This window comes from Contarinia nasturtii, unplaced genomic scaffold, assembly GCF_009176525.2.
Source record: "Contarinia nasturtii isolate CC-2019 unplaced genomic scaffold, AAFC_CNas_1.1 Cnas_scaffold_810, whole genome shotgun sequence".
Classification (NCBI taxonomy): domain Eukaryota; kingdom Metazoa; phylum Arthropoda; class Insecta; order Diptera; family Cecidomyiidae; genus Contarinia; species Contarinia nasturtii.
The window spans coordinates 3105866-3118264 of NW_022198157.1; the positions used below are offsets into that span (position 1 = coordinate 3105866).

Here is a 12399-nt window from a genome sequence, read left to right on the forward strand (position 1 = left end):
TTATGTTGTCCGCGTATGATGTTAATTCCATTTTTTGCCGATTTGATAAGTTTTTTTTCCTTTTAAACTGCCTTACACCCACAGGCAAATTTTTATGTTCCTTTTTTTCCTTTCGATGTTTCCATTCCCTTAAATTTCAATCATGTTGATAAGTACTGAGTTTCTTCATTTGTATATCTTGATATAATGTGAGGACCCTTGAAAAATTCTACATCATTCGGTAATTAAATTTTAAAAAGTGTCCTAAAAAAGATACAAATTCCCGGCATATTAAATTCAATTGAATTTGTTGAGATGCCACAATCGGAAATGTTTCGGCTAGGTTATACATTATTCGATTTGGTAGTCGAGAGGTACAATATACAAAGAGCGGCCGTCTACATCAGATTATAAACTAATTTGTTAAATGTAAATAAATGCGGTTAAATATTTGACACACAGAAAGAGTGACCGAAGAGAGATAAATTGGTTTATGGAGCATCGTTGTTTGATGAAATAATGATAATATCGAAATTGGTTCCGGTGTGATGACATTTTCCTTTTTCGTCAAGCTCAAGCATACAAGTGGAGAACCATAAAATACAGAAAATGTTCAATGTGAAAGTTGTTTTACATTTTCAATTAATGAAAGGTACTTTCTTGAAATAGACTAGCCGCCGCCGGAATATTCAGATATCAAGCCGCAAAATCAAGTCAAAGTATGGGTGATATGTATGTACCGAATTAGTAAAATTCAATTGTTCGGGCAAGTTCGAAAAATGTTGAATAAGCACGTATCGTGTCGTTCATATATATACCGTCGACCTCTTCTCCTCAAAAACTATGACTATGGGTTAGGTATAGTGTTGTTTGTTTAAGTTATGCTTTGCCACCCAAACTAAATGTCGTTTAGACGATGGTTATTGGCTAACTGCTTCCTGAATCTGTTGCTGCCGTTGATTTTGGATTAGTGTGCGTGCGTGTATGCCTTAATTTGTTCAACGAATTTGTTATTAATAGAACTTAAATGTTGGTGTATGCATGAATATTATATAAGAGGGTTGTTTCTATCTATTTTTATATTTAACGTGAACCATTCAACCGATTCGAACGGAAGAAATTACTGTGTGAAAATTATGAAACGGAACAAAAATTAAATACACCAGAAATGGCAAACATACAGAAAAATGTAAATTAACCAACGCCCTCCTGCCATCGAAACAGCATTAGTTTTATCTTTTTTTGTTCTGTTCGCTTCTATCTTTCTTTTGCGAAACGTGCTACGATTTCCGGTGGCTTAATCTTAAAGCCATTGCTAGCAATCGAATGAAGGTTAAATCACAAAAACGAATGAGCATCATGAAAGAATTATTCTTAAACAAATGTCATGAGACATGCACACGACAATGAATACAATTCGCTTTCGAATACAGGGCATACGTAAGCAGTGACAGTCGGCCCGACACACAGCATTCCGTTTCAAAATGTGTGCACGTAGCTTGCAAACGGAGATCTTGATGAAGCAAATGATAATAAATAAATAATTTGTGCACGAACAGAAGACACTTAATACGTTAGATCCGTTTGTGAGTTTTCTTTGCAACTTGCCTTTGCAAGAGATACGGTGATATTCTTCAAATAGAAAATGAAAATGGAAAAAGACAGGTGCACACGCATTGAGATAAAAACGGATAGAGAGAGAGAGAGCGAAAGAGGGAATTATGTATACTATACTAATCTGCTACAAATTCATTCGACCGGATTAGAAATTAAAAATGCCTTTGTGCCATACACAGAATTGAGTAGATGACACATCAGAAAACCATTTCGAAAAACGAAAACAACGTCTATCTTTTTTTATTAGAAAATATATTGTGTTCTAGTTGAACTTTACTTTTGAATGGGGAAAAATGGCAACAAATAAATCCTCACATGATAAATTGCAGGCGCTTTGAACACATCATATTGGTGAAATTCAAATATCATAAAAACCACGAAATGTAATATCAAGAGATATTCAAATGTAATAAAGCGAATGAAAACAGAACGAGAGAGATGAATTGAAAAGAGAGAAACGAACAGAAACAGCAAACAATGCGCAGTCATTTGATTCGATGCATAAAAATCTATGTCATCATACAAAAGCTTATGCTCTCTCCAAGTGAAATGCATATCTTGAGTGCAATTGGGATAAAAGCGACAGCGATGGTATGTCTGTGTGACGTCACTGCATCCATTGAGCGCACATAGAAAGGAAATAAGGCGAAGCGATTACATTCGGTTTGACGTCATTCGAATGAACGGGGCAAGCGAACGCTTACATACACACCGAATCCAAATACAAACAATCAAAATTTTAAACTGTGGCGCGCACTCAAGTCGCCTAGCTCTTTTCTCTATCTTTCTACAATTTGCGTAAATGTTTCCATTTAATCGTGGAACCTAGCGGCCAAATGGCATCCATGTGAATTGCAAACGTGTGATACATATACAGACAACTCGCACACTCATACACTGAATATGAATTGAAATATCTAGAGCATGATTGTGATAAGCGAAAATCAAGCTTGCATACGCAGTTACCAATAACGCTGTCGATGGTAATATGAATTCGTAACAAACGGAATACGAGTGATTACGGCAAATGTGTGTAAAATGAATGTGAGAGCTGTATATATATAAAAAAAAATTTCAATTAACCATCTATCCATAATTCGCCAATTATAAAGAATAATAAGAAGAAGCGAACCATGTGCTTGGCGATTGTGCATTTGTATGTGCTTGCAGCATGATTTCGGATTGTGGGTTGAAAATACACACATTGCAAATGAATGACGCAAAACGACATCGATAAGCAATGCTAGTTGTAAATACATTGTTGTACATAACATTGTATCTGAAGCCCTTCTGTGTCTTGTGCAGGGGAAAATTTGCAAAAAAAAGCATACACAGACAAAAACGCAACCAACATTCGAACGCAGAATGAAAGCAATCCGAGTGAGTGGATGGTGCCCCGAATTGACTCGATTATGTGATAAGAGACAAGTATGCGAGTTGGATATACGGTGTATAACGTATTCTATAGTGATGACGTTAATGGATCAAAACAAAAACATAGGCGATATCAAGCCCTATATACGCACCGTCATATATTTTCCATTCACTTCATCAATTCAAGTGAGAATGCTTTTATTGCTGGTGTTGTTATGTAGAGGCAGCAGCGGCATTGCGATCTATCGTAAGCGCATACCGCATTGAATTGTGAGGCCAACACATGTGACACTATGTTTATATTGAGTCTCATATTATGTAAGCGACAGAGGGCAAAAGAGAGAAAAATAGACGAACAAACCCATGTTGAATGTAAACAACGATGATGCGGCGTGAATGCGCACCGTAAACGCTACGGCGCTTGACAACAACATACGTATATAAAATGTTTTGGCGACAAATTCAGCAAAAGAACGAAGGGGAATTTCAAAGTCAATGCGCTGAATATCCAACCGAGATAGGGAAAAGCTTGGTGTGTTTACAACGATAGCGCACGCCGAAAACAAATTGTATGTTGTGTGTTGATAACGCTTGCACTCATGTATTGGTATGCAAACACTTGTCTGCTCTCGTCACCTACTTATACATGTACACCAGCCGAGAATCGATTCGCCGAAATGTGACGATACAACGACATTGCAAGAGACCGAGTGTACATACATGTGAACTGATTTCGGATAACGTTTTCGTTGTGGCTCGTTCGTTGCTGTTGAATTGTCGATGCGACCGAAATGGAAAGAGGGATAGCGTGCGCATCGTGAAACTCAGACAAAAGTCGCGAGGTAAATAAATAAATCAACATGCATATATATTGAAAATGTAGAGAATATGTATATTTAACGCTTGAGAATTGAATGCGGCGGCGACTTGGCGTAACGTGTGCGCTTGATACTTTGATAAAAAAGAAACACACAAGCAACCGCTACACATAGCTGAAATAGCAATTTCAGCATCAGCGTTTGTGCTAGTAAGCGAACCACTGAGCTACCGTACGATAGAAAATTTTCGTGACAGCCTCGTTCAATACAATACGGTCAACCGAACGTAAAACACACACGTCAGGCATTCGTCTCAAAACTCTCAAATAAATTCACTTTATTTATATACAGAGTCCGAATTATATTCAACAAACATCAGAATTTATCCAAAGAGGAAATCTTTTTTTTTTGTACATTTTTCCTTTTCGTAAAACACTCGACCGAGCGAACAGAGAAATTTAAAAAAAATAAATAAATCGAATTCATTTGTGAATAAAATTGAAAAAAAGAAATTGTAAAAATAGCATCAACTACTAAATCACTACCAAGTAGCAACGATCTTTTTAAATTAATTCTATTCATTTGATTTTCTTTCGATTTCGGTCGGTGTATTGTAAACAAAAAAGTAAAGCCACAGTGTGTCGAAAACCGAACCGTTGAACAAAGTGTATAACGAGCCGAAAAAATAAAAGTTGCGAGAGAAAAATTTGTTTGTGCACTAACATATATCACTTATTGCGAGAAAATCCTTTCGCTCGATTTTTTTTAAGTTTTGATCAAACAACAAAGAAAAAAGTTTAACCACCTAATTTGTGATTTGTTTTTTTAATTTATAAGTTTTTTTTACCGCATACAATAAAAGATTTAAAAAAAATTTCGTTTAATTTAATTCGTTTCGCGTTTATCTACGATCAACACTGTAAACAAAAAGTTCTAATGAAAATATTTAAAAGAAAAATAAAGCGCTAAAGCAATAATCGAAAAATCCATTTGACACAAACAAACAAACAAAAGATATAAGAAACTTTGTCTCTCTTCTCGATTCGTTGATAATCGCACGGTGATTTCATATTGTAAACATTGCTTAAACGATTTCACAAATAAAATCATTTAGAAAAGATTTGCTACGTGTTTGTCATCGAACCGATCAAATAAAATAATTTTGAAAACGGAGAAACAACGTAAAGGGGCTTTTATGAAGCCATTTGTCAAAAATTCCAATATTTTGCGACTCATTGACTGAAGTGAGAAAATAAAAGCAAATCCAAAATTGAGAAATATAAAGTCAAGCAGTTCTCAATCAAGTGTCATTTTCATTGTGAAATCCAAAACTGTACACAAGAAAAAACTTTTTTGTTTTGATTGATTGTTGCTCACAACCACTTCAACTAAACAAAAGAAAACATTGGACATATTTTCTTTTTGAGGAAGAATACGGTGCTTTTGTGAAAGAAAAGAGATTCGAACAGTGATTTAACAAAGAGAGGCGAAAACTCCAGCAACTATTCTCTTAGAATTTTAACGGCTAAAAAGAATATTTTGAGGGGAGAAAAGTTATATTGCGTGCTCTCCCGTTTTGTCTTGAACATAAATAGATAATATAAAATCAAATATAAACAGCTCTTAGACTCATTTCAAGGTGGCATAAAAAATAAACACACCAAGAAGAAAATAAACGAGACAAAGTTTGTGAATGTTTTCTTTTATCCGATATCTTGAATAATAGAGCGATATTAGAGTGAGAGTGAGAGAGACACCATCAAATATTAAGTGTAAATTATCCACATAATAAGGGACATACAACAACAGAAAAAAACACACACATTTGCCATATACACAAGACAATTTTCACCTAATTTTTTTGCACACCTGTGCCACAGCTTTTGAAGTGACGTTGGTTTTGTTAGCAACGGTGGCAACAAGGCCAATATCTTTTTCTGACGGAGAAACAAAAATTGGCAAAGAGAATCGATAAAAGCGATAACATTGATTGCAATTTTCTCTCTTTTACCTGCGAATCACTCGATAGTCGAAAACTTGACGGCACACATACACACACACGCATACCGAGCCAGCCAGCCAAAGAGAAACCAAAATATCAAAGGGAAATCTGATAACACAGCACCCAAGTGAAAAGGCAAAACGCAAGCGAAAATCAAGCAGCGCCAGTTCTGAGTACGAATCGACGGGTAAGCACAAATTACATTTATTTTATTAATATTTTTATGACCACTTTTTTTGTTTGATACTTTCTTAATGGTTGCATCTTTTTGTTTCAACATCGAAAACTTTCACGTTTTGTTTTCGTTTTGTATACAACGTTATAGTAGGCAATACTTGTGTATTTTTATGATATTTCTTGTGCCGTTTCAATCTTTAACAGCATTGCCATTTCAGCATAGGAAATGAGAAAAACAACATTAAAAATTGCGCAAATGAAAATTAGACGGAGAATATTTTCTTAATGTTAAATGTACATGGATTTACATTTACTAAGTGAGATTCATAAATTAAATGCTTTTAAATGCGCAGAGAGAAAGAGAGAGAATGAAAGAGATAGAAAAAGTGGCGGTAACGACGTTGAATATTCTTAGTCGGCTGAATTGATGGTATCGAAACATCAAGTTACTTGGGTGTTAATCTACGTGAATATGATTAAATTAACACAGCAAATTTTTTTAAATAACTTTTTCAAGCGCGACGCACACATTACGCTGTGATTGGGTATGGGAGTGTTAAGCAGTTATTTACTCCAGTGGATTTGGCATCATTGTTTTGCAGGACTGTTTTTAGATCTGCTTTCAACGCCTTCGACGACGACGACACCAACAACTGCGATGATAATGTTGTTGTTGTTGCCGCCTGCCGATTGTATTTCTCTCTGTGTGACAATTTCCCATATATTTATTTCCGACGTTCGTTTCGTTCCGTATGTTGTTTCTTTGCAGCATTTTGTGTATATTGAATCGACAATTTTCTCTAAACGATGTGCCTTTTCCTGTATGTCGACTGAACCGAACAGCACATGAGAGAATGTTTGGCGTCACATTCGTAAGCAAAGTCATTCTTAGCAACAACGACAACCACGACCGAAGCGAAACGAATGAGAGAGAAAAAAATTCAAATGTTGTAGCTGTTGAGGAACGTGATAATGGTCTTAGTGCTTTTTGCAGCGCACTCAAATGGAGCAAAAAAGGAAAGCCATCGTGCATATATTAAAATACTCGCAACACCTAATTGAACCATGTCTGCATGTGATCAAAAAAGCTGAAGGCATGAATATGCGTGGCAAGCATTTTAAAAATCGTTACAAGAGCCGAATTCTAGAATAGACACAACAACATACCATATCGTTTTACAAAGAGAAAGAGAGAAAAAAATGACACGGAAAATTGCAAAAATATCATGCACGTCGAATTACCATAAAATATTAGCATAGCCATCGTGTATATACAATGTACTAAAATATTAAATTCACATTGAATCTAGCATTGAATGCTACGATCCAAAGACACAATGTCGACGAGAAAATTCTGCAAATGGGCAGAAGTTTGAAGTGACTTTTTTTGGAAATTGATCTCATCTTGTGTTGTGCACAAAGATTGAGAAATCTTTCTGGCGAATTCATTATCAAGCCTACTTGATAATTATGGATCGCTAAAAATAAAAATGGGCAAAGCTGAACAACAGTCGGCTTAAGATCAAAACTGAAGTTCAAATTAAATTGGAGAATGGATTTAAAGAAGCATTCATAAGCAGAAAAATGCAATCTTTTTTTATTGTTATTTTCTTTATGCTTGCGTCATGCTGTTTCCATAGCACATGAAAAACAGACTCAAATAAAAATAAATCACATCAATAAGAGTTCGTTGCTAGTATCCGTAGGCACCGAATATTATCAAAAATGCGCCGCTGTTTCTAAATACGATGTTGAAGCGATGACATGACAACAATATGAAAAGGCTTGAATACGAAGGTCACGTAAAATCATATAATGTTTCTCTTCTCTTCTGTGCTCTCTTGAGAGGAAAAGGAGAACTCTTGCGTCTTTCAAAAAATGAAATTCATGACCAGCGATATCATTTCCGGTAAATGATGTTGAAAAGCATGAACTTTGCCTCATTGAAATGTATGCTCTTAAGCATAATTGAGTTGCTTTACTGCATTTTTCTCCGATAAATTTATCGTACACAGAGATTTTCCGTTTCACAACAAAAATGAAATATATTTGTAGTTGTTGACCTTACTTGGGTCATGAGCGATGTTGAAACAAAGCGTGTTTCAAAGCATTTCTCATATCGATGCGTCACTTCAGTGTTTGAACTTATCGTTGAGTTTTATTTTTCGGTGGCGATGCCCTTTTCTCCCCGATGGTCATCTTACTCGCTTCTTTATTGTTGCTCGAGCAAAATGCACTTTCACAAGGATAAACAAAAGAAAAAACTGCTTCAAGCAAATCCATTTGAGCACCTTTGAGTATCAAAAGGTCTTCCATCCTGATTTGTGCACAAAAAGTATAACATTCACAACACTTTCTTCACCTTTTTATCCCTATCCACAAAAGCAGGAAAAAGTTAATTTTTTTTCGGTATCGGATCTCATTTTCCTTGTTTTACCTTAACGGTAATATTTATATTCATTAAATCTTGCGTCACGACACTCGACATTCTCCACTCACGACAAGCGAAAAAGAAGACCTTACTCGAACAGGAGAGCGGACATCTAGATGTGTATGGCACCTTTTGATTTTCATGTCATCTTTTTTTTCAATCTCTCCTGTTCGCTTTCCGATTCTTTATCTAGTTCATGTTGCGTGCATATTCCTTTTTATTTATTTGGCGAAGACCGAAGCGATTCCTTCAAGTCGAGATAAAAATGTGTGGCTGCGAAAGCTTTGTGTGTGTGTGAAAAGTTGTGGTTGTTGCGATTCAATTTTATCTGTGGACACCATCCATGGCAGATGACAACGGTGCATGCATTTTGATGAATGAGAACAAAATCCAACTTAGAACACAACACAACAACAAATGACATTATCAAACGCAACCATTGCACGGTAGCTGTACATTATGTGTCCGACGTATTCATTTTTCACATCTTCTCAATTTAAGCAGCTTTGTGTGATGTCAGTCCTGCTTCCCAATAACACAGCTTGCAATTGAGCACAAAGACATATGAATATGAGACATGGTTTTGTGGAGATGACACTGCTGTGTTTGATCATGTCAGTGAATAGAGCACGCGGACTTCATTTCATCTTTAAATAGAATAATGTATAAATCTACAGGATTGATTCCTTTTCTGGGTCAAATATTTATGGGACTTGAAATACATTTTTCTTTTAATTAATGATGATACGTGGCGGATGGTGGATCTTATTCAATGCGACGAAAAATGAAGACACAAAATTCACTCAAAAATGTTTCCAATGTGTACGTTTCCTTTTTTCTCCCCTAGCAAAATGGGATTTAATCCAAAGATTCTTACTATTATGGTTTTGATGGTGCCTTTAAATGTTAATACGTTCCTTTTTATTCCATCAAATCAAATCGAGAGAAGACGAAGAACAAAAAGTTGAGACGAAATCGCTTTGTTTTAATATTAAAGCCCATTTCTGAACATTGGTTTTCGCTCTTAACGGTCATGCCATCAAATCGATTGATACATTCAAATAACCCATCAAAGAAGATAAAAAAGACACTAGCAAATTTCCTAATGTTGATTCGTTCTTTATCGATACATATACATATATTTGGCAAATAATTCAGTTTCTTCGTTTTCTCCTTTATTTTTCGGTTTTTTGCTTGCTTTTTGGATTTTTGGTTCCGTAAATATATATTTTTTCTATGTTTTTCCCGTTTTCATTCGGTACTGGTTTGCTATTATCATTTCGATTTCATCTCTTGAAAATAGAAATGCCAACGCCTTTTGGTTTCAGGGGATGATAAAAGAGATAATTTACGAACACACGCCGCTATAACTTTCGGTTTCGTGCCCGTTTGCTACTTGCTATGTTACACACAATTCTTCTCTATTGAGATATATATATTTTTTGCCGCTCGGTCTTCTAACACTCATACTCTCTCTATATCCATCTCCCTCCCGTTGTTTTGTGTGAGCCCGATATTTGGGCACCGAGAGATTGGTGCGTGTTGAGATGTAATTTCGAAATCCTTCAGTTGATTTCTCGCGCCGTACACACACAAGCACTGCGTGCATAGCAAGAGCTTGATAAGTTGTATAGTAGTATTTGGTGAGAGTTTTTCGTCTTCTTATTCTTCTTCGTCGTCGTCGTTGGTGTTGTTGTTGTTATTATTATTATTGTTATGGTTCTTTGCGCGCACAAAAATGCCATCAAAATGCACAAACGTTAAGAAATAAATATCAAGACACACAAATCCAGGACGATTTCTTGAAATACTTACGCTCTTATCGTGCGCATAATATGTATCAGTTAAAGACATCAAAGACGAATGAATAGGGAAAAACACAGACGCGCTAGTAAAATGATATCAAAAGACAAAAAATATGTCGGGCCATGAATGTTTACGCATTTTATACGACAGACAAAATGAGGCTGACACGTCTTTCAACGTAGACTTTTGTTTCTCGAAAAATAAAAAGAACGAATAAAAAACTCACGGATCAAGCTCATAAGATGCAAGAGAGAACACATTGTAAGCGGCTGTAAAAAAATTGTCAGAAAAAAGCACACATATATCCCTTCTAATGGTGTCTTGTTCTTCTTGCGCTCGTTTCTATTTCGTATTTGCCATTTTCAAATGCTTTGGGGCTAGGAAATGTGGATGGTCATGAAGTCATTTAATGATTGTTTATTTTCCATTTCGTAAGTCGGAGTCGGACAACAGTGTATTCTTCGTTGTCTGAACATCAGAATTAAGTCGCTTTCGCTCTCTTTCTCTCTCTCTCACACACACACACTCGTTCACTTTTACCGTCCGAACCGGAATTGTGTGCTTGTGAGTAATAATGATACTGACAATGTTTATGTTGCATGGATTATCATTGATGTTGAAAAATCGGCCATTTCACATACTATGTGTGTTCGAGTATGTGTGTGAATGGTTTTTTTTGTTTGATTAAAGGCCACACAATCCAAAAGGATATTGCTTTACACAGAGAAAATGAAGCAAAAATCTAATCGCATGTGTGGAAAATGAGAAAAATAATGACCTAGTTTTCGTTTCTCTCTATGTAATGTTCCATTTCGTTCTTTCACACCGTTTCTTGCCCTCGTTCTCTTCCCATCTCATTTCATTTTATTTGGGGAAACAGTAGATTCATTTCACATCTGCTGCTTGTCTCATCGGCATTGTTTTTTTACAGAAAAACGCTTACAGACACGAACGTGTGCTTCGCTTGATTTTTTGTATCATGTATTTCATGCCATTTGTATATTGCGTATCAACGTGCGAACTGGAAACAAGTTTTGTTCACATATCACACTGTTTCCTTTCGAATACACATTCAATATAAAAGTGTTAAAAGAAACCATACCTACACACATACCAAAAGCGATTGAGTGTTTTATCCCAAAAATTTGTAAGCTCATATGCCGTTTGCACGTATACATTCTGTGAACCTGAACACACCAGCAGTTGTACAGTTATCCCAGTTATCAAGAGCCACACCGAACCAAAAAGGTTTAACCATTTTCAATCGAGATGCAAGTGAATTAGATTCAAAACGGTTGTTGGCGCGTCTGTTTCAATCATTTTATGTCGCTTCAATGCTGTTATCGAAGCACAATATGGCAATTCACGTAATAAAGATGACTGGCAACAGGGATGACTTTGTGCAACGTGACAGAAAGAAGTTGAAATCAAAATGTAAAATAAATGTGTATGAAAGAAAGAAAACGAAAATCGAACGATGTGAAGAAGCCACTGTGTGTGTGTGTGTGTGTGTTTGTGTGAGGCATTTCAACGTTGTTGATGTGGTGGTTCCCTTTTTTATATGTTCTGGGCACGCAAACCTCATTTCCATCGATATTGGTTATTGCTGCTGTTTTTTATTCATAGAAAGAAAATGTAAATTAATTTATCGAATCAAGAAAAAAAACAGCAGCAGGTTTTCTTGATTCAGAGCCAAATGAACATTTCGTGCACAAATTGACGATGAAAATAAAAGAAACACATTTATGATGTGCGTTTTGGTCATTTTACTTGCGGTAATTTGAACACTGTTCATGCTGCTGCTATTGTTGCTGTTGTTGTTGTTGTCGTCACCACAGAAAATCGGATCCACACATATTGAGAGTTTATTTGTGTTTAGGGGAGAAAAGTGGCACATATCAAAAGAAAATGTATCGATATATATGCGTGCATGACCGAGAGAAAACGTACAAATTCACCGTTTCACAGTTCGATTGACTGGAATCTATATAAAATGACTTACGGTTGTGTGCACAATTTACATTTGATCCGATCGATTTCCGTGATAAATAGCCTCTTATCGCTTTAAATTTCGGCCGACGATTGTTGTCTGTGTTTGTGTGTCTTTTGTGCTTGCATGAGATCTCACGTTCCAACATTCAACATTTACGGATTATCATGCTCGCGTGTAATTTGTCCAATGCTAAGCCCCCTTT

At 36.0% G+C, this 12399-nt stretch overlaps 1 protein-coding gene across 1 annotated transcript in view; it reads left to right on the forward strand.

Annotated features, from left to right (window-relative positions):
- Nucleotides 1-4017: 4017 nt before the first annotated feature.
- Nucleotides 4018-12399, forward strand: part of LOC116342060 (protein Tob1-like) — a 110915-nt gene continuing 102533 nt past the window's right edge. Inside the window, exon 1 of the mRNA XM_031769544.1 lies at nucleotides 4018-5977. The gene's annotated coding sequence lies outside the window, so the exon portion shown is untranslated. The remainder of the gene's footprint in view (nucleotides 5978-12399) is intronic.